Here is a 21,957-nt window from a genome sequence, read left to right as displayed (position 1 = left end):
AGGGAAGGAGCCAGGAATATTTGGAGAACAACACTAATGACTCTAGCAGTCTCCTTTCTGTTCACCAAATGTTTGGCTTACTGTCTTCCCACAGGCAGAATTTTCTCATTCTTTCCTCAGGGGGAACAATCCTAAAGATCCATCGAGTCGCAGTGTGTTAAGCTCACTTTCCAGGTTCTGGGTGATTCGTAGTAGACTGTATCAGCTCCAGATGTGACTCTTTCCCTAAACGGAAGACATCTACCCTGTGCACCCTCCACATGTAGCAGTGGGGCCGAGATAGGCTAACTGCAGTGGGCATGTTGTTTGGAAAGTGAAGGGATGGGAAGCCACAGTAGACACCAGTCCATTGAGCAGACATGTTGAGGACTCCCATCCCCCCATCCAACACCCTGATTAGACCCTGATTCTATCCCCAGCATGTAGCTGCCCTGGCCATTGCTTTTCATAACCAAAACCTCTGGCTTTGCTCTCTGAGAACGTCTTCCTTTTCTACATTTAAAGTGGGCATACTGAAATATGTTTTAAAATAAGCTTTTTAAAATAGGGAGAGGTACATGGTGATATTAAGTCTTGAATATGGTCCTTTAATCCAGGCTGATATGCTTTTGGCAGTACAACTCTCATAAAAATGTAGGCTTCTTATCTGTTTGATTCCAGGCGTTCCATGAACTAATAGCCACACCAATTCTTTCCCTCATGTTTTGCTGTATTTCTTTGCTTTCTTGCTCTCTTACCTGCTGGTATTTCTCTCTCTCTCTCTCTCTCTCTCTTTTTCATTGTCCTTCCCTTCCCCTCCTATTTCTTCTGACTTGGTTTTGTGTGCTTTGGGTTTTCTGGGCTCTGGTAGGAGAGTGACACTTTTCCTCCTTTTTCCAAAGCCATTTTGTCCAATTGAAAGCATATGCTGGATAATATCTTAATTTATCCAGAGGTTATAAACATACCAACACCATACCCTTGACTTGATACATACTACAAGGCTAATTTTAATTCGCATGTGTTTATTTATTTTTGCTAAAACTATCTTAATTTTATATTTTACTAGTTGACACTGAGAAACAGTAGCCTCTTCTAACCCTACAAATCTCTGAATTTATAGATTGTCCCTATTTCCATTCATTTCTGCTTACCAACTAGGCAAATCTATGAGCTCATCTCTTTTTTTGTAATAAGTTTCCAAGTGTATCCAATAGCTACCAACACAGGCTACTAACATTTCTTCTTTTTTTTTTTTTTACAATCTCTTGCTTTAGTTCATTATATACCTTCTACATTATCACAGGTGACATATTCACCAAATAGATCACCATCCTTTTAGCTTCTGATAAGTGTTCTTAGTTATTGCCTTCTAAACAAATGTTTACTTTTATTTGTTGTTGTCATTACATTACCATGTGTCTAGGTTCTAATTTTCTATCAGGATGGGCTAGGTTTGCCACCATGTTGAACAGTTCTAAAATCTCAGTGGCTTGGGGTGCTTGGGTGGCTCAGTCGGTTAAACCTCCAACTTGATTTTGGCTCAGGTCACGATCTCAGGGTTGTGAGATCACACAACTGTGAGATTGAGCCCCATGTCAAGCCTGGTATGGAGCCCTGTGTGGAGCCCTATGTCAAGCGAGCCCTGTGTAGGGCTCCACACTCAGTGGGGAGTCTGCTTATCTCCCTCTCTCTTTTTCCCTCTCATTCTGTCCACCCCTCCATTGCATGCTCTATCTCAAGTAAATAAATAAAATCTTTAAAATCTCAGTGTCTTAAGAAAAAAACTTTATTCTTGCTCATACTACACGTTCAAGGTCAGAGGGGCTCTGCTCAATGTACTCATTCAGAGACTGAGTCTGAAGAAAGTACCCTTGATGAATGCTTCCATAATCATCCCAATCACCTCAATAGGAGAAAGAAAGCATGGTGAATTCACATTGGCAATGAAGGTTCCTTCCAGAAATGACACACATTAGTTGTATGTCCGAATTATTGGTTAAAAACAAATCACATGACCATGTTTTACTTAAAGGGTGCAAGAAAATGCAATCCTACTATGTGTCTGGAAGTCAAGAGCTGGAAATGCACACCTATGTATAAGCTAGGTTATGCTATGGTAGCAATCCAAAAATCTTACTGGATGACAACCAAATACTTATTTTTCATCCAGACTGCATGCTCATTATGGGTAGACTGTGTCTCTGTTTCACACAATATCATCATTTCTCTAGGAACCTTTCTGAAACATTGCTGATTGTCATGGCAAACAGAAAAGAGCATGGTACTCAAAAGGCTTCTGCTAAAATTAGTTCGCGCTGTCAAACCTGACACCAGTGGCACTGGGCAGCAAGTATTTGCAAAGAGTAATTCAGTCTACCATACCCTGAACTACACAGGGTCTCAGCTACCCTAAACATTTTCAATTCCTCTCGTGTTTTTTCTATCTTTCCATTTCATTTTATCCTTAATCAAAATGCCACCTGGAAAGCTCCTGGACCCCACTCAAATAATTGCTCCCTCTGACCCATATTTCTGTTATCCCATCTCCCACCCTACCCTCAAATAGTTATTATTTTCTTTGGCTCTACTGGGCACACACCTGAAGCAGAGAATGTTTATCGCACAGATATCTTCTTACATCCCTGACTCCAGATCCAGGAACTGTGTCTAATTCATTTCTAAAATATTTTTGTTATTTTTTTCTAATTCATTTTTGTATCTCCAATGCTTAATGCAGTGCCTGGCACATGAGAGGATAGAAAGTGTTCAATAAATGCTTGATGATTTTTTAAAAAATAGCCTTTTCTATAGTGAAATTAAGGGGGGCATTTTATTTTTAAAGATTTTATTTATTTATTCATGAGAAACACAGAGAAAGGCAGAGACAGAGGGAGAAGCAGGCTCCATGCAAGGGAGCCTGATGTGGGACTCGATCCCGGGACCCTGGAATCACACCCTGAGCCAAAGGCAGATGCTCAACTGCTGAGCCACCCAGGTGTCCCAAGGGAGTATTCTATTTTATTTTATTTTATTTTATTTTATTTTATTTTATTTTATTTTATTTTATTTTATTTATTTTTAAAAGGATTTTATATATTCATGAGACACATACACACACACACAGAGAGAGAGAGAGAGGCAGAGACACAAGCAGAGGGAGAAGCAGGCTCCATGCAGGGAGCCTGACGTGGAACTCGATCCTGGGTCTCCAGGATCAGGTCCTGGGCTGAAGGCGGCGCTAAACCGCTGAGCCACCCAGGCTGCCTCTCAAGGGGGTATTTTAATAGTCAAATAGTAATAGTACTTTGTTTTAAAACATAAAAATTGGAACATGTCAGACTCCTTTCCTGAAGCCTCCTTAAGAGCATCCTATTGGATTTGGGATAAAACCCAAATTATTTGGCCAAAAGATCTCACATTATCATACCTCAGCAAGTCTTTTGTAGTCATACTGGTGTCAGTCTATCAGGGTAGCCTGGGTTATACTACAGTAAAAAGAAACAAACAAAAATCTTGGTGACTTAAGACAAAAAAAAAAAAAAAAAAAGAATTATTTCTTGTTCCTGTTCCATATCCATCAAGGGTTGGCAGGGACTCTGATCACATTGCCTTCTCTGGGACCCAGCCTAATGTAGCACCTACTTTCAGGAACATTACAGATCTCGTGGTAGACAGAAAGCAAAGTTTGAAGGGTCTTGGCCAGGCAGTTAAGTACCTTTGCCAGAGAATGTAACATGTCATTTCTCACAATTCATTGGTTCAAACTAGTCTCATGTCCCGTCCATCCCCTCCTGCCTCCCGCTTCCCACCCCCCAGCCACTAGGAGACCAGAAAGTGCAATCTTATTTGCTTGGAAGGCAGAGAGCTACAAGTATTTGGTGACAACCAGCCCTAATGACTCCCACACTGGACTTCTTTCGCTCCTCGAACAAGAGAAACTATTTCTTGCCTAGGAACCTTTATACTCACCCTCCTACTTCTTCCCTGTTCCTTGGTCAATTTCTATTTCCTTTGGATGTTGGCTTTCATAACACTTGAAGAGGCTTTCTTTCATACTGCTCCCTTCCCCCATCGAAATTAGATTCCCCTCTTACACTTTCTCATAAGTCTGTTTTTTTCTTTCTAGCAGTGGGGAACTCAGAAATGTAATAAGTAACACTCCTTTCTTTCCCCCTTGAGCTCAGAACCAGCTGGAAGTTAGATATAGGAGTCAGATGAATGGAGATCACAGGGTTGTTCTGATAGAGGGTAGATGGCATGGTATGGCAGACACAAGACCACAATGGGCTTCCCAATGCTTTACCTGGAATTGAACTTATCTGCTGGTCCCTGCCAAAGGTGAGCCCTTGCAAGCTGTTTCCAAATAGACAGTGAGTATGTACATCCTCTGGACAAATTGATTCTAAAAGACAGAACAATAGCTGGGGTGGGCATGCTGGGTCTTTCTTCTGACTTGAGCAATCAAATAACCTCAACTTTCCCATGGGGAAGAAATAAGGCATGGAGAAAGTGGACAAGAAAGTACTCCAGCAAATGTCCCTCCTGGAAAGCTGAAGGCAGGGACATGGAGATTTCCTTGTGAACAACAGAATTTACCTAAATTTGCTATTCCATATTTCTTTGTGTAAGTGTTATCTGAAGATCTGTTTTGCCCACCAGGGGCAGGATAGGCATCCTTTGGTCTTCACTGTATCCACACCATTTAGTACAGAACTTGGCACATAGAGGCTGCCCATTAAATCTTTGTTACACATCCGAGCCGCCATGCAAGTCCTCCTCCTTTTTTTTTTTTTTTTTTGGAAGTCCTTCTTTTGGATCAATTCTCCACACAAAATTTGTTCTTATATGCTTAAGACTGGTTTCCAGTTTTGGAATGTTTCACTCTCTTCCTCACCCTCCACCTGCTTCCCCTCCCTGCTCCAGATTGTCAGCTTGGATATATGCATTCATATCACAGCTGGAGTCAAGAGGCAGAAATGAAGAAAACTGTAATATAAGTAAGTGAACTGAGTCATTGGAGAGTATGCGCAGACTAGGTTTTGATCAAGGAGGACTGTGTAATTGTTGTGCACACCATCATCCTTATAGTGTTGTCTTCTCAGCATTCAGAACTTCCAGGATCATAAAGTGGAAGACATCTTCAAGTCCTGCCTCTTTCCCAGTGCAGGAATCCCTTTGGCAGCATCTTCACTACTTGTGTACTAGTGATGCTCAGGGCTGGGCAATGGTTCTGAATGCTGTTGGTTGGACCTCAGTAGGAGCAGTGTGGACATGAAAATGTAGAACGTGGTTTTGGCCCATCAAATCTCAGAGAGGGTCAGACACTGAGAAGCCCAAAACTATGTCCTATGGAGAAGAGTTGAAGGAACCAGGCATATTTATTTACCCAGGGAGAAAATAAGTGGCTGTGAGAGCATATACAGAAGTCTTCAAGTGGTTGTGCAAATGTCACATGGGAGAGTTGACCTATTCTATAGATTTATAGGTCAGAACGAGGGTAATGTTTAGAAGTGAGAGAGGAAAACTGCAATATTTAAGGAAGAAATTTCTGAAGTCACAGATACTTATTAGTGATCTGGATCTTAAAAGTAGAATTGAAGGCCATTTATTTAATACATATTTGTTGTCTACTATGTGCCAGACACTATGCTGGCTTAGTTTACGATAATTCCTAGTGAGCTCATAGTAACTTGTGCTCATCATCATTTTGGTTTCAAAGTTCATAAAAACTATCTTTAAAAATTCTCTTTTAGAATTTGTCTGGGGGTGGTGACCAAACTTAGTGGTTTATCAATTCTGGTATTGACCCTTTATTACTCTTAAAATGTGAAAATCTGAGATAATGTTTTCTTATGTCCAGGGTTGGTTAGATGGACATTTCTTCTGTCAAGACAACAAGTATTCATAAACCAAAGTTACCTGCACTTGGGATCACTTAAGATACTCTCTGTACTCTGACATATGACAAATATTTGTGGCAGAAAAACTGCAAAGCATTCACCTAACTCCTTTTCCTTCTGTATGGACAGCTAAATTACATTTCCTGGCCTCATTTGTAACTAGTGTAGCTATGTGGCTGAGGTTTAGCCAATGCAGAGGGGGTGAAAGTAACATGTGCTAGGTACAGGCCTGGCTCCTAAAACCATCTCTCTCCATCTCCTGGCTGAGTGTAAGGGACATAGAGAAGGATAGAGCCACAGATGGAAGGAGCCTGGGTCTCTGAATGACCACATGGAAGATTGCCCACTGACCACTAGACTTGGCCTGAATGGGAAATCAACTGTATTGTGTTGAACCACTGAGATTTGAGAGCATATATGTTCAAGTTGCTAGTGTCTTCTTATTCCAACTGGTGCTGCAGGTTATACTCAGTGAGAGAATAAACGTGAAACTCAAGTTAGGCCGTGTCCTATGGCCTCTTCTTTTTTTTTTGTTTTAAGATTTTATTTATTTACTCATGAGACACACACACACACAGAGCACACACACACACACACACACAGAGAGAGAGAGAGACAGAGAGAGAGAGAGAGACAGGCAGAGGGAGAAACAGGCCAAGGGAGAAACAGGCTCCATGGAGGGAGCCTGACGTGGGACTCGATCCTGGGTCTCCAGGATCATGCCCTGGACTGAAGGCGGTGCTAACCTGCTGAGCCACCTGGGCTGCCCTATCCTCTTCTATATTTAATCTTTCACTAGAGATTTATTGAGAAATTCCAGGTACTCTGGGGATTTCTGAAGAAATATAGGTAGCACATTTTGTTGACCGTGTTACTCATTCATCAGTTTTTGAGCATTTACTAGGAGCTGGCTGCTGGTAAACATTGGTGAACAAAAGCTACAGTACCTACCCACAAGCTGGAGTTTAAGCAAGGAAAATAGACCATAAGGGGACAAGACTAGTGGAGTACGATGATCTATGAGAAAGAGGAGCAGGATGTTCTGGGTGCACACAGAAGGGACATCTAACAAGGGAAGTGGCCAGAGAATTGTCCTCTAAGGAAGTGATGAATAAATTGGAAACCCGAAGGACGATGAGTAGGAGTAGCCAGGAGAAGAGGGGTCAGTGGAGAGAGAAAGAGCACTATAGGACGAGAGAATGCATGAACAAAGGTCTGCCTATGGGGTATGACTGTGGGACATGTTTGGAGGGACCAAAAGGAAAACTAGAAAGGAAGAATGGAGAGGATGAGCATGAGAGGAAGAACTTGTAATAAATTACGCACACACTTAAATGCATACAGAAGGCCTTGTGCTATGTGTGTGTACATTTACCTAGGAGGAAGTATGTTCTATTAACCATCAAGATACCAACGGTTGTGATATTTGGGTAATTTTCCATTTTCCTCCTTATGTTTCTCTTTTTGATTTAAAACGTTCTACAATAAACATATATTACACGTGTAATAAAAAATAAATAAATGCTTTTTTTTCCTTATTCATTGTGACTATATCTGCTATCCCGCATTGGATCCTCACAGTAGTCCTCTGAGCAAATAGAGGTCCCGAGCTGGTACCCAGGGAGTCTGGAATTAGCCTTCTTAAGATCCCATTCAGTCTACTTTCTCTTCCTTGCACCTGCCTTCCCTGCTGTTTACTAGGTAGTGATGATGGCTTTTCTTGGAACTGCTGACATGAGTGCCATGTTGCGTGTTTGTGTCTATGTAGTTTGCAACCTGGAGAAAATGGGTCAATGCTTTCATGATGCTGACCTACCTAAGAGCCTTCCCACACACAAAGGATGTCCTCAACCTACTGGACTACATCATTAGACTTGTTTTTTCTGTGATACCATCATGTTCTTTGCCTAACGATTTGGCAGTAGGGGAGAAGGCTACTGATAATTTTTAAAAATGAAGTTGGGGGCAGCCCCGGTGGCGCAGCGGTTTAGCGCTGCCTGCAGCCCAGGGCGTGATCTGGAGACCCTGGATCGAGTCCCACGTCAGGCTCTCTGCATGGAGCCTGCTTCTCCCTCTGCCTGTGTCTCTGCCTCTCACTCTCTCTCTCTCTCTCTCTGCATCTCTATGAATAAATAAATAAAATCTTAAAAAAAATAAAATAAAAATGAAGTTAAGGAAGAGATTGTTTCCCATTATTCTGTCAACCCACATCTTGTTTAATGAGCTTATTGATGCTTGGCCAAACCAGTGGATGGTGAATATTTACAATGAACATCCAAACACTTGAAAGTCTTAAAATACTGTATTAATGTTCTCTAAATTATATTGTGGTAACAAACCGTCTCCCAAATCTCAGAGTCTTAGAACAAATGAGTTAATTTTCATGTGCATGTTACATTTTCATCATGATATAGGCCTTAGCTCTTTCTCTGAAACTCAGTCTGAAGTAGCAGCTCCCCTGTCTGAAATATTGCTGCTGTGTGTGTGTTATAAGGAAGAGAGAGAGGTAATACCACGAAATTACTTTTAAAATTTGACTCACCTGTCACTTCCACTCACCTTTGATTGGCCAGAGTGTGTCTCAGGGCTTGACAAGGAGAAGCTGCAAATATTTTGACAAACACTTCAGCTCTCTCAGTGTTAGTTTCTTCATCTACAAAATGGAAATAGGTAAAATATATTCTGGTATTGTTAAGCCATGGGATATCATATAGCTAATTTAAAAAGTAAGTTAAATGCCCTTAAAAAGATGAGTGGACATAAAGAAAAAAATACGTATGTTACATGAAGAAAGCAAGTTGCAGAGTAATGTGGATAGCATGGTCTCATTTGTGCATATGTTTTTAAAAACCCTATACCTGAGTATATTTGTTTGCACTAGAATATAATAACAACACCTAATGTTTAATGAGTGCCTACATCATATGCCCATCACTGTGCTAAGTGCTTTTTACATGCATTTGCTCACTTAATCCTTGGAGAAACCAGAGAAAGGAGTAGAAAGTTACGTATTGAATGATTATCATCAGCTACTTTCATTGGGGGTGGGATAAAGAGATTGTCCTTACTTTTAAAAGTATGTGATTTCTGTAAACTTTTACTGGGCACAATAGGTGGGTTAATCAGCTTTTGTCATGAAAAAAAAAAAAAAAACTACCACAAGATCAGAATGCTATATAAGGTTAAGTATTGCCTTTTCTGCTTATTGGTTTGCAGGTTGGTTGAGGCAGCATACACTTCCTAAGGTCCTGGTCATGGTTTTTTCTTGCCACCACACGTGCCTCCCCTGCAGTTTTCTGAGTGGTGATGGTGGCTTTTCCTGGAACTGCTGACATGAGTGCTGTGTCACGTGTGTTCATATACATCCTGAAGAAATAAGGTTGAGGGTCAAATACAGGTCCACTTGATGTGTCTTTTTCTGGAATGCATCCTGTAGAGGGAGGATCTACCAGAGATCTGTTCTTCTCATGGCAAAGGTTGGGGCAAATGGAAACGTGGGAAGCTTTTTAAAGCCTAGGCTTATAACCGGTATACTGTCATTTTTGCCTACCTTCTATTAGTGAAAGCAAGTCACATGGCCAAGTCCAATATCAGTGGAGTGGGGAGGTCCGAGAGGGTGTGGAAGGAGATGGGGAAAGTTTGCTGTATAGTCATCTACTACAACCCACATTCGTTGCTTTGTAAGTCATAAAAATAACAATAAGGTGAGGAAAAGAGAGTGCTTAGCCAGGATAGTTTATTTTTTAAAAATTTTTATTTATTATTTTTAAAAATTTTACTTAAATTCAATTTGCCAACATATAGTATAGCAAGCACCCAGTGCTTATCCCATCAGGAGCCCTCCTTAATGCCCATCACCCAGTTCTCCATCCCCCCCACCTTCTTCCCCTTCTGCAACCCTTTATTTGTTTCCAAGAGTTAGGAGCCTCTCATCTCTAATTTTTCCCCACTCAGTTGCCCTCCTCTCCCTTATGGTCTCTTTCACTATATGTTATATTCCATAAATGATTGAGACCATATGATAATTGCCTTTCTCTGATTGACTTATTTCACTTAGCATAATACCCTCCAGTTCTATCCATATCGATGTAAATGGTAGTATTCATCCTTTCTGATGATTGAGTAATATTCTATTGTGTGTGTGTGTGTGTGTGTGTGTGTATATGTATATACACACACACACACACACATCTTCTTTATCCATTCTTCTGTCAAAGGACATCATGGCTCCTTCCACAGTTTCTTAGCCAGGATAGTTTAAATTGTGTTCAATATATTACAAAGTTGCATTAAGAATTTCTTAAGAATACAAACTCTATATTTACAATTATAATGAGCATAGTGATAGTAACAAGGACATTTAATTAACCAGGATACTCATTGCCTAGAAGGACAGGTAGGCGTTTACACCAACCTGGCTTATGTGGCCTTTGGTGTGACAGACAAAGCATAATTCAGAGACTTTAATGGCCCTCTGTATGCATCCCTGCTACTTGTGTGGCCATCTGCAGTGCAAGGAGCTTAAATCATGAAATCATAGATTCTTAGAGCAGGAAGGGTTCTGCTGCCCGTGGTAGGCAGGTGCCTTCTAACTTACAGGGACAGCTGCTTTTGCCAATTATAGTTATTCTTGATTGGGTGTGTCTCACATTGCTGGAAAGTGGTTATGGAAATCAAAATTCCTTCATTTAGCCAGTGGGGACAGTGGACCTCTCAGCTGTCACTTACCTGAGTGTCATATTAGATTAGTGGCTAAGATGGGATTGAAACCCAGGTGTCTAGAGTGGACCCGGGGCCTTTTACTTTTATCTCTGTATAACACAAACATCAAGTGTATGGATCATTTGGGAATATTCACTTGGCCCTGAAACTGCCATTACTCTCTTTAAAATATATATTGTCTTCTTTCTCTCCTGCTTCCTCTGTCATATGAGAACCCAGGCACTTCTTAGACCACCTACCTCTGAGTCCTGTGAAGAAAACACCAATTGGCATAGACACTGAAATAAAGAGTACCATGTTAAATTCCTGAATACACTGGCCAGGGAATCACACCTATTTTAATTTCCTTTCTACTCAAGGTAATTTAGACAATATCTGCTGATCTAGCTCATGGGAATCAAGTGCATAAAGAAAATGTTTTATTAAGGGTTTTGTTAGGATTAAGAGTTGTGTTCAAGTTTCAGTTATTTACCCACTGCTTTTTCCATTTTGCTATGTCTGCTTACAGATCTAAAATTAATTTTCTTAATATTTTTCGTTAAAGAGATTTATTTTCTTAAACGTTAAAGATATTTTTATAGGAGATGATGTCTTACAATCAGAAGTTGATAACAAATATTCCTTGCCATAAACATTTAGACCACTGTAAAAATAAATACATAGTCATTAATATGAATATATTTATCCATGTGCCACTGCAAGTATTCTCTTATTCTATAGGAGGTGTTCTCCACTGATATAGTGGAAAAGTATGGGCTTTGGAATTAGGAGGACTTGGATTCAAATCTCAACAAATTCCTTTCCCAGTAGTATGATCTTGGGCAATTTTCTTAAATTGTTGAACATCAGTTTCTTGTCTATAAGATGGAATGACAACAGCTATCTCATAGTGTGTGTGTATGTGTGTTCATGTTAAAAAAGCATCACATGTCATTCCTGGCTCATAGTAGAAGTCAAAAAAATTTAGCTACCTTCTTCTTTCCCTCATTTTTCCCCCCAAAATGGCATTCATGGACTATATTGTTGGATAGTTGAATGATCAGTTGGCAGAATTAATTGTTACCTGAATAGCTTACTGATCAATTGTTTACCATATCACTGGGAAATGTGCTAAATGTTGTGGGTACAGTGAAAACTGGGTAAATGAACTTCAAGACTTGGATTCAAGAACTGTTTCATCACTTTTGGATGAGTCACTAAACATCTCTGAGCCTCCGTTCTCTCTTCTGAAAATGAGGGTGGTAATTGCCATTTACCCCTACTTTATAGAACTTGGGTAAGGAATGCCATAGTAACAGGTAGAAAAGCCTTTGGTGCTCTGCTAGGGGCATTTCTGCTACAGTGTGGCATTAAGTTCCTGCAAAGCTTTGTGTTCTGTAGAATTGTACATTAAAAAATAGCAGGGCTTTTTGCAAAAATAAGGTTGAGGCAGACAATGGAAAACCTGGGCAGTATTGTAACCACAATGCTAAGATAAGACGCTAAGTATCCTAATAGCAATGATAGAGCTAAAAAGACCTGTTAAATTTTGACTAAACAAATAAATACACACCCACACACTAGGCAAATATGGCAAATATAGGACTTGACCAATTTTAAATGGGTGAAGGTTGCTTGATGGAAGGCATGAGGGGGAGAGGAGGCTGCCGAGTTATGGCGTTAAGGGCAGGTGCTTGAAGATGGGAGCATACCGTGCAATAAGCTCCTTTGAGAAAGAGGATATAGGCAAATAGCCCAGCAGGAGGGTGAAAGGGCTCTATGCCCAGTACCCCCAGTTCTGTATGCCTCTGAGGCAATCACATTCCCCCGTGTAGGACAGTTTCTGCTCTGCTGCTGTTCCTCATTGGAACAAAATGCTAAGAATCCTGGGAAAAATCAGTGTGAAAGGAGGCTTATATGTTCTCCATGTTATACCACTCTCATTCTTCTAGTGATCAGTCTTAGCTTGTCTTCAAGTCATACATGTCACTCTATCATGTATGGGCAGCCCCCATACACTGATGTGGAGGGCAAGAAATGCAGTTCTCCACCAAGAGCCTGTCCGAGTCCTGGACTTCATGAGCTGAACAAGCAGAGCCTCCTAGAGGCAGAAGACTTCCCTCCTTTCCCAGTCTGACTGGTGTACTTCCCCCTCCTCTTCTTGGTTCTAGGGTTCCTCTTCCTCACTAGCCAGTGACTCCTGGAGAGAGGGATCTGTCATATTCACTGATGAGCTCTGAGGGCCTGCACAGGAGCCTTGGAGCAGAATGGTTGCATTGGAGCTGAATCCCCTTTTATGGAAGGGCCTTGGACCCATGGAGGCGGTTCCTGGGCTCTCCTGAGAGCATCAGAACCAAGGGACCAATGACCTTGAGATGAGGATGCAGGCACTCTACCAGGACAGGGACAGTGTCTCATTCAGCTCTACCTCCAGTATCTCTGTTGCTCCCAAGTGAGGCAAGGACTCCTCAGTGGGTCCTAGCCCTACTTTACATATGGGAGAACATGTATGGGCTAGTGGCATATCTTCTTCCTCAGTGCTCCTCCTTCTCTCCCTCTTTCCCCCTCCTCCCTCCCTTCTTTTCATTCTTTTGGCAAATATTGATTGAAGCACTATCCCATACCACCCATTATACAAGGTCTTGGGAATGAAGCGGTGGGCAAAACTGACATGGAATCTGCCCTCATGGTGCTTCTAGATTGCCTAGAGATTAAGCACTTAACCTCTGAAGCCAGATTGTCTGGCTCTGATATCTGGATCTGTCCTTGACACGCTATGTGAACTTGGTCAAATTCCTCTCTGAATCTGTTTCCTCATCTGTAAAATAAGGTTCACAATAGAACCTGTTTCAGAGGCTTGTTACGGATGTTAAATGAATTGATAAGTACCTAACCCAGTATGTGCCCAATAAATATCAACTAGTATTGTAGTGGCTCTATATAGATAGTAATTAAATTAATATGAAATCACCATAATCAGCAAGTGTTATGTGTTATGAGTGAAAAAAAAAAAAAAAAACAAGCAGGTGGGAATTGCCTGTAGCCTGAAACTATGTTTTTCCTGTGGTGTAGCTTGCAGAATATGTGAATGATACCTGATGGAGGAGTTGGGAGACAATCTTCTATAGACTGTATAGAGACCAGGAGATATCTATACACTTCTGGTTTTAAAGAAGAAAAATGGAGGGTCTTCTTAAAGGGGATGATCAGAAAGGGCTGCTGTAAAGAGAGACTATAATACAAAGGATATAAATGCTGATACTGGGAGAAGAGGGTGGTTTGGGAAGGGCATTCTGGGCAGAGGAAGGGCAGGGAAGAACCATCACCAGTGATCAGTTATTGAGAACTTTTTCTATGGGCTCTGTACTAGGTCAATTCCATTAAAAGATCTTCTGTTCTCCATTGGTCAGTTGAAGTGTCTACTGTATGGGAAGCTCTCTTGTGGCTTTTAAGCACTGGAGACTGGACACTGGCATCATCCATATCTTTTTTTTAAGATCTATTTAAACAATGGGTTGAGAGGGGCGGAGACAGAAAGAGAGAAAGAGAACTTCAAGCAGACTCCCTGCTGAGCAGAGAGCCTGACACAGGGCTTGATCCCATGACCCTGAGACCATGACCTGAGCCAAAATGAAGAGTTGGTCTCCTCCTCCTCCTCCTCCTCCTCCTCCTCCTCCTCCTCCTCCTCCTCCTCCTCCTCCTCCTCCTCCTTCTTCTTCTTCTTCTTCTTCTTCTTCTTCTTCTTCTTCTTCTTCTTCTTCTTCTTCCTTAAGATTTTATTTATTTATTCATGAGAGACACAAAGAGAGAAAGGAAGAGAGATGGGCAGAGGGAGAAACAGGCTCCCTGCAGGGAGCCTGATGTGGAACTCGATCCCAGGACCCCGGGATCACGCCCTGAGCTGAAGGCATACACTCAACAATTGAGCCACCCAGGCATCCCAAGAGTCAGTCTCTTAACTGACTGAGCCACCCAGGTGCCTCTAGCATCATCCATATCTGAAGATTCGAGAACTCCGTGTCTTTTCGAGCTATTACTGCAGCTCCCTCTATACCGCCGTGTCTATCAGGCAGTTGTTCTATTTCTCAGGGTGCCCTTGAGCAAAATAAAGAAAAGAAATATAATAAATATGCATTTCTAGGTACCACATTCCAAATTCACCCCATGTTCACTTTGGCAGCACGTATACTAAAATTGGAACAACACGGAGAAGTTTAGCTTGGCCCCTGCACAAGGATGACACACAAATTCATGAAGCATTCCATATTATGAATGAATGAATGAATGAATGAATTCATCCCCAATCTCTAAGTTTTAATCAGTATGTGTTATTACTAGCCACATACAGTTTGGGTAACCTTGGTCATGTCATCTCATTTGCCTACTCATTCACGAATATTCATTCAGCGAATACTGATTGAGTAAGAAGTATGTGCTAGCATGACAGGCTAGATGGGTCACTTGGGGCCTCAGCTTCTCCATCAGTAGCATGAAGGCCTGGACCAGATCATTGGTTCTCAACTGCAGTGTTGAATCCCAACCTCCATTTTATTAAACAAATTAGAGTGGATTCAAGTTTATTCCTTTAAGAGCTTCAGCTTACTCCCTAGTATACTGAAAAGCTTTCTCTAGTGGGGGAGAAAACAGTGACATGACAGCTAGCAGCTGGAAATGTCTATTATTACCCAGAAATTGTTTTCTTTGCCTAAACTGTTAGGATATGTGAGCCTCACCTGTCCCAAAGATGCCATGGAAAGGGTTGAGAACTGCTGAACTGGGTGTTCTTTGGGGCCCTTCCTAGTTTTGACATTCTCTGAGTCCGTGATTATTTCTCTTTTTTTCTTTGGCTCCTTCATTTAACACCATTTCATATGTGTGTTTCCAAGAATCCACGTGGTTCTCCTCCCATATCAGTCTCAGGGATTATGCTTCAATTTTGCTTAGTTGTTTCACTATAGATCCCTCTCTGTTGATTTACTCTATTTTACAGACCTTTTCAAAACCTTCACTTCAATGAATCCTAAATGTGTGTGTGTGTGTGTCCCCGCACTCAAGGCCTTTATCCTGGTAGCAGTAGGCACTTGGTAATCATTGAACAAGTTAGTGAATTCTTAATGATTATCAGAACCTCACCATACACTTACTGACATGTAATAACCTTTGGATTATTTGACTTCTTTTGTGAGGGTATTAATCCTGAAGATGGAATTGCTAGATACAAAGATACAAGCAGGTTTTGTGCTTTTATTACCAACTGCCAGATTGTCATTGTGCTTTTGTTTTACGTAAATGGTGATATTGCTGATAATGGTAGTGGTAATTATTTATGACCTTATCTTAAATGATCAAATCAAGGGGGTACTTTCTCTCCCTTTTTATTCTGGGTTTCAATATACCTTGCATTCCAAACTCCAGTAGTTTCCCTAAAGCTAATCAGATCAGCGTTGCCTGCTCTGACTTTAGCCAGAGAAAAAGAATTGGGCTGCTCCAGCTCTAGGTACCAGAAATGTGTGTGTCCACCCTTTTGCCAGTTCAACATCAGCCTGGTTTGGGGTTTTCCATGACGACGATAATGATGATGGAGGTAACTATAACAACCCTGTGAAAATATTATTAACCCCATATTATAAATGAGGAGACAAAGACTCCGAGAGGTGACACAACTTGACTTAAGACACACAGCTAGGAATTAGCAAAGACTGAATTTATTCCTGGTTCCATCTGACTCAATGCCTGCCTCTCTCCACTAAACCGTACTACACCACTCCCCAAGTGGACGTTCAAGGTCAGGAGCCCCATGGGACCAGCAGGTCTGTCAAGTTCTGCAGGACTGAGCTGTTTATCGTTGCAGAGGACACTCATCACTGCACTAATTACATTAATTGCTGCCCACTCTGGGGCTAGGTGGGTGGCTTAACAATACCTAGCAACATGGTAATGATGCCTGGGCCTGCCTTTCTGCATGAAAACATCTGACTTCCCCCCCACCCCCCCACCCCTTCTCTCTTTTAAACTCCTTCCCATGGTGGCCAGAGATAGTAATTACAGGTTCTATTGGTTGGAAGTTAGTAACTCTCTACTTTGTAGGGGAGAGGTCAAGACTTCGAACTTTGGCCTCCATCAACATCAGCTGTGTGCTTGACGCTTTATTTAAGGGATCTTTTATAATCCTCATGATAGCTCAGAAGTAAGTACTATATTTTCCTTGTTTTGCTTATTGGGAAATCCAGCCACCTCTTTGGGATCATATAGCCAGGAAGAGCTGGAAACTGGCTTAGAACTCAGGACTATCAGAAAACAGACTGAGCTCCCACTCATTTCCCTACACGACCCCACAGCACCTTTCCACAGGAGTCTTTTTCCTTCTGATGCTCCAAACTCAATTACCAGAGTAGTTGAGTTGGCATTTCCGGAGAAGGAGCAGAGCACTAGGAATCCATGTTTTGTGAGGTCCTCTATTGCTGAGGGATGTATAATTGCCATTTCAACCTTCCAACTACCATCCATCTGCTGAGCTTCTCAAGGAAATGTTAAGAGTATTTCAGTTGACTTTTTTCTTAAGCAAAGTTTTTTTTTTTAAAGATTTTATTTATTCATGAGAGACAGAGAGAGAGAGGCAGAGACATAGGCAGAGGGAGAAGCAGGCTCCATGCAGGGAGCCCTATGTGAGACTCGATCCTGGGACCCCAGGATCACACCCTGAGTCGAAGGCAGACGCTTAATCGCTGAGCCACCCAGGCATCCTTTCAGTTGACTTTTTAAGACGTAATCTGAATACTATATCCGTGTACTTCTTGGGAATGGACAAGATGGCTTTGGCAGTTCATCATAATTGGGCAAATGACTTAACTTCCCCCGAGACCCAGATAAGAGAGGTTAATTTAGGAAGTAATTGACTTTGGAATGTTGTGTATGCCTGCACTTTATGGGTGTGTCCATATCCGTATGTGTATGTATGCATGTCAAGAAATGTGCGTGCGTGCGTGTGTGTGTGTGTTCCTCAAGAAGTCTTGGCATACTGGTCACCTTAAATGACTTGGTTCTTTTCTTACCTGCCACCTATCTGTAAGTAAAATTCAAAACTATATTTTACTAAAGTTCAAAACAGTGGTGTTCTATAATGACACAGAGTTGGGGTTAAGATATGAGGAGGTAGACCAGCATTGAATCTTGGCTCTGCCACATACCAGATGTTGTGACTTGGGCAAGTCACTTAACCTCTCTGGGCATCCTTTTTCTCATTTCTAAAAATAGAGACAATAACAGTTCTGACCTTATGGAGTTGTTGTAAGTCAGGGAGGTTTTTGAGGGCAAGGACTATGTTGATAATCTTCTCAGCACCCAGCCAGAATAAGTTTGGAAGAATAGGCTTTGGCCTTAGACAGTCTCTCAACTGATTCTAGCACTTGCATATTGGCTGTGTGCCTTGGAGAAATTGCTTAACTTCTCTGTTCCTCAGATTCCTCCTGTGAATAGGGGCTCACAATCCTTCCCTTGAATGATTGATGGTGATATGATGATGTAGGAAATATGAAGCCCTAGTACAGAGGCTAGCATGTAGGAGGTATCCATTTCCCTTTTGCCTGTCCTGGAGTCTGACATTCAATAATTGATTACTGAGTTCTTGTTGGGTATGTAAAATAGCCTTTTCTCTCATACTCCATTTGTATTTTATCCCTTTCACTTGTTTCCTGTCTTCTCCTCACCTTTGTTCCCCTTCCTTTTCTTTGTCTTTTTTCAGCCTGCTCCAATCACCATGACTCAAGGCCATCAAGGATGCTCCATCAAGGATGCTCCATCCCTTGGACTCTGAAAGTAGCCTTCTCCCTGGCCTCCTTGCCTCCAGCCAGCCTTCTGTTGTTTAACTTTCCAGAGCCTTGTACCAGACCTCACTACCCCCTCTAAGCCACCCCCTTGGTGGTTTTTCACCACACCTGGAGCAGTCCAGGGCTCTCACCATGGCTTGCAGACTCTGTATGGACTGTGTTCTGGCAAATTCTTGGACTGGCTTCCTCCTGCCCTATCTCAGCTCTCTCTGCTCCAGCCTCAAAGGTCTCCTGGCTGTTATTAGAGCTCTACAAGCACATTCTACCTTTGGGTCTTTTATACTTGCAGTTCCCTCCTCCTCCAAGTATCCACAGATTTCACTGTCACCCCTCAGGACTCTGCCCACATGTCACTTTATCAGGAAGGCCTTCCTAGATGAGCTGCATAAAATGGCATCTCCGGCTTCTTCCAGTCCTCCATTTTATTTTCCTTTTCACTTCTCAGTGAAATATTATATATTTATTTATTTACTTTTTATTGTCTCCTCCCCCCACCCAGTAGAATGTAAGCTTCATAAGAATACATTTGGTTTTCCCCCTCCCCCTTCTCTATTTTTTTTTAATTGAATGATAGTTGACATACAATGTTATATTAGTTTCAGGAGTAGAACGTAGTGATTCTACAGTTACATACATTATGAAATGCTCATCATGGTAAGTGCAGTTGCCATTTGTCACCATACCATGTTATTCCCGTATGACTGCTTTCTGCTGTGGCCCCAGAGCCCGACATATAGTAGGCACTACATAAATAGTTGCCGAATGCATGGATATGTGTGACCTCTCTCTGAAATGTCAGGGAAGAACCTTCATTGATGCTGCAGGTGATTCCAGGCCTGGATGGCTCACTGATCAGCATTTATCTTACCCAGACCAAGGCGACAAGCAGCAAGGAGGAGGATTAGGGGCCCACTCCCTTCACACACTCACCCCCGGGGACCAGTGCTGTTTTGTGTGCGGCAGTGACACGCCTGCTCTCACACTTGTGTTTCGTGCCATAGTTGCAGGGTTGTCTGGAATTCCCGTGGCAGCTTTACAATATGATTAATTTTGCTCATACAGATGCATACCGATCATAGATAAGGATCACTCAAGGTTTAAATTTGGCACCACCACAACAAATGGAAAGTTAGAAGTATGATGCCTAATTGTTCCCAGCCTATGAAAGCAAAAGCACAAAGTCTGCTAACTGAACCACTCTCCTCCGCTGGTCTCTCCCTCCCCTTTCTCATTCCTGTCCCGATTCTGTTCCTGTCACAAAGCGTGGTAGCCTAGCGACTTGAAGAAAAGCAATGCGAGCCCTGGGCCCCAGACCCAGTACCCAAAGTGAGAGCACCATGAGATCTCAAGCAGGTTATCCCACCTCCCTGAGCCTCAATTCCCTCTTCTCTAAGTTGGGCCTTGAGAACATAAGAACACGTCTTGAGTAGAAGGTGACTAAATGTGGTGCCAGCATGGAGCGCCTAGCTTGCAGTGAGCATGCATAGATGCTAGTTCATTCCATGTGGGCTGATTTACATGACTACGGGGTCCAGACAACCTTGTGCTGGCTTCAGTCAACCTTTAGAATAGGCAACCCAGCTGAAAATACACACAAGGCCTTTGGGATTCAGTACCTCATAAGGCTTTCATGGGGGCCCTACTGTTTGCATGGTGAGGTTTCTAAAGATGCTGGGGCAGGTGGGTGGGTGGGACATCACAGCCATGAGAGACACACACAGTTACTGCTAATACTAGTTTCTATGGCTGCTGTAACAAGTGCCATAAGCTTGGTAGCTTCAAACAACAGAAATTTATTCTCACACAGGTCTGGAGGCCGAAAACCCTGAAATCAAAATGTAGATGGGGCCACAGTCCCATGGAAGGTTCTAAGGGAGAATCCATTCTTTGCCTCCAATAGTTTATGGCAGCATCCCTCCTACCCCTTCTCCATCTTCACATGGCTGATGTAGGGCATGCTCTATATCCAAAATGATCTCATCTTGAGATCCTTAGTTATGTCTGCAAAGACCCTATTTCCAAATATGGCCACACTTCCAAGTACTGAGGATTTGGATAGGTCTTTTTGGAGGACACAGTTCAACCCACTACAGTGCTCCCCACCCTGGAATTTCAGAATAGGCAAAGGGACAGAGTACACAGCTGAAAAAGCAGAGTTTCAAGCAAAGAGTAAAACAAACCCTACTGGAAGGTGGGTAGGGAGTTGATTCATTCCTTCTTTGATCCAGAAACACTTGCTGAGCCTCTGCTGAGCTGGGTGCTTGGAAGTAGGAATTACAAAGCACAGTCCCTGCCTTCAAGGAGTTCACAGACTGGTAGCAGCAGACAGAGAAACAGGCATTTCCGGCTCCGAATGGTGGGGCTGTGCAGAAGGTGGGCCCAGATGCTGTGAGGCTTGGCAGGTCTGGGTCACAGCTCTGGAGGAATGGTGGTCAGAGAAGACTCCTGGAGGCAGGATTACCTCACCTGAGGCCTGAGGGATAAGGGAGTAGGAGCCAACCTGCCCAAGGGAGGAGGAGTTCTGGGAAGAAGGAAGAGAAGAAAGAGAGCCTGGCCTCTGTGGCTCTTGCACAGAGTGGGGGGTGGGGAGGTGGGCTGGCGAGGCAGGCAAGGGGTCCAGTTGTATAGGGTGCTTTTACAAATAAAAATTAGAAAAGGCTTCTAGGGACACCTGGGTGGCTCAGCAGTTAAAACGTCTGTCTTCAGCTTGGGGCGTGATCCTGGAGTCCTGGGATCGAGTCCCACATCGGGCTCCCTGCATGGAGCCTGCTTCTCCCTCTGCCTGTGTCTCTGCCTCTGTGTGTGTGTGTGTGTGTGTGTCTCATAAATAAATAAATAAAATCTTTTAAAAAAATAGAAAAGGCCTCCAGTGAAAAATGATGTTCCGAGGAATTTTAAAATGATATTTATTAGATTGTGTCTTTTAAAAAGAACTAGAACACATACGCAGAAAAGTGCTTTAGATCCTGAGTGCAGCTTGGTCAATAAGTGAGTAGCTTCACAAGCACCCCACTGAGGTTGCCTGGGTGTATGGATTGTGGGTGGTGGCGGGGGCTGGATAGAGGAGAGTCTGCGATGGGCCCAGGACTCAGAATTCCTTTTTTTTGTCCTATGGAGAAATAACCCCTGTAACAGGAAGAACCTGGGATCTAGAGAAGGAAGACTCAAGTCTGAGCTCTGTATCTGGTATTTCCTTGCTATGTGATCTCAGACAAACAATGATGCTTCTTTTTTTTTTTTTTAAAGATTTTTATTTATTTATTCATAAGAGACACAAAGAGAGAGAGAGGCAGAGACACAAGCAGAGGGAGAAGCAGGCTCCAGGCAGGGAGACCGACGTGGGACTCGATCCCGGGACTCCAGGATCACGCCCTGAACGAAGGCAGGTGCTAAACTGCTGAGCCACCCAGGAATCCCCCAATGATGCTTCTTTTATTCTCAGTTCTACCATCTGTAGAATGGGCCAACAGCATATGCCTCACCAAGATGTTGAAGGTTGAAATGAGACAAAGCTGGGGAAGGGATTATACAACATAGTAGCTAATAGG

The 21,957-nt window shown here is 42.5% G+C and overlaps 1 non-coding gene across 1 annotated transcript; it reads left to right on the top strand.

The window, feature by feature from the left end:
- Positions 1-14,749: 14,749 nt before the first annotated feature.
- Positions 14,750-14,854, top strand: LOC112647655 (U6 spliceosomal RNA). Its single transcript, XR_003128407.1, has one exon. It is a non-coding gene; the product is annotated as a U6 spliceosomal RNA (small nuclear RNA).
- Positions 14,855-21,957: the final 7,103 nt, after the last annotated feature.

This window comes from Canis lupus, chromosome 5 (genome assembly GCF_003254725.2).
Source record: "Canis lupus dingo isolate Sandy chromosome 5, ASM325472v2, whole genome shotgun sequence".
NCBI lineage: Eukaryota > Metazoa > Chordata > Mammalia > Carnivora > Canidae > Canis > Canis lupus.
The sequence above is the reverse complement of the archived record's forward strand: the minus strand, read 5'-3'. Positions and strand labels throughout refer to the sequence as shown.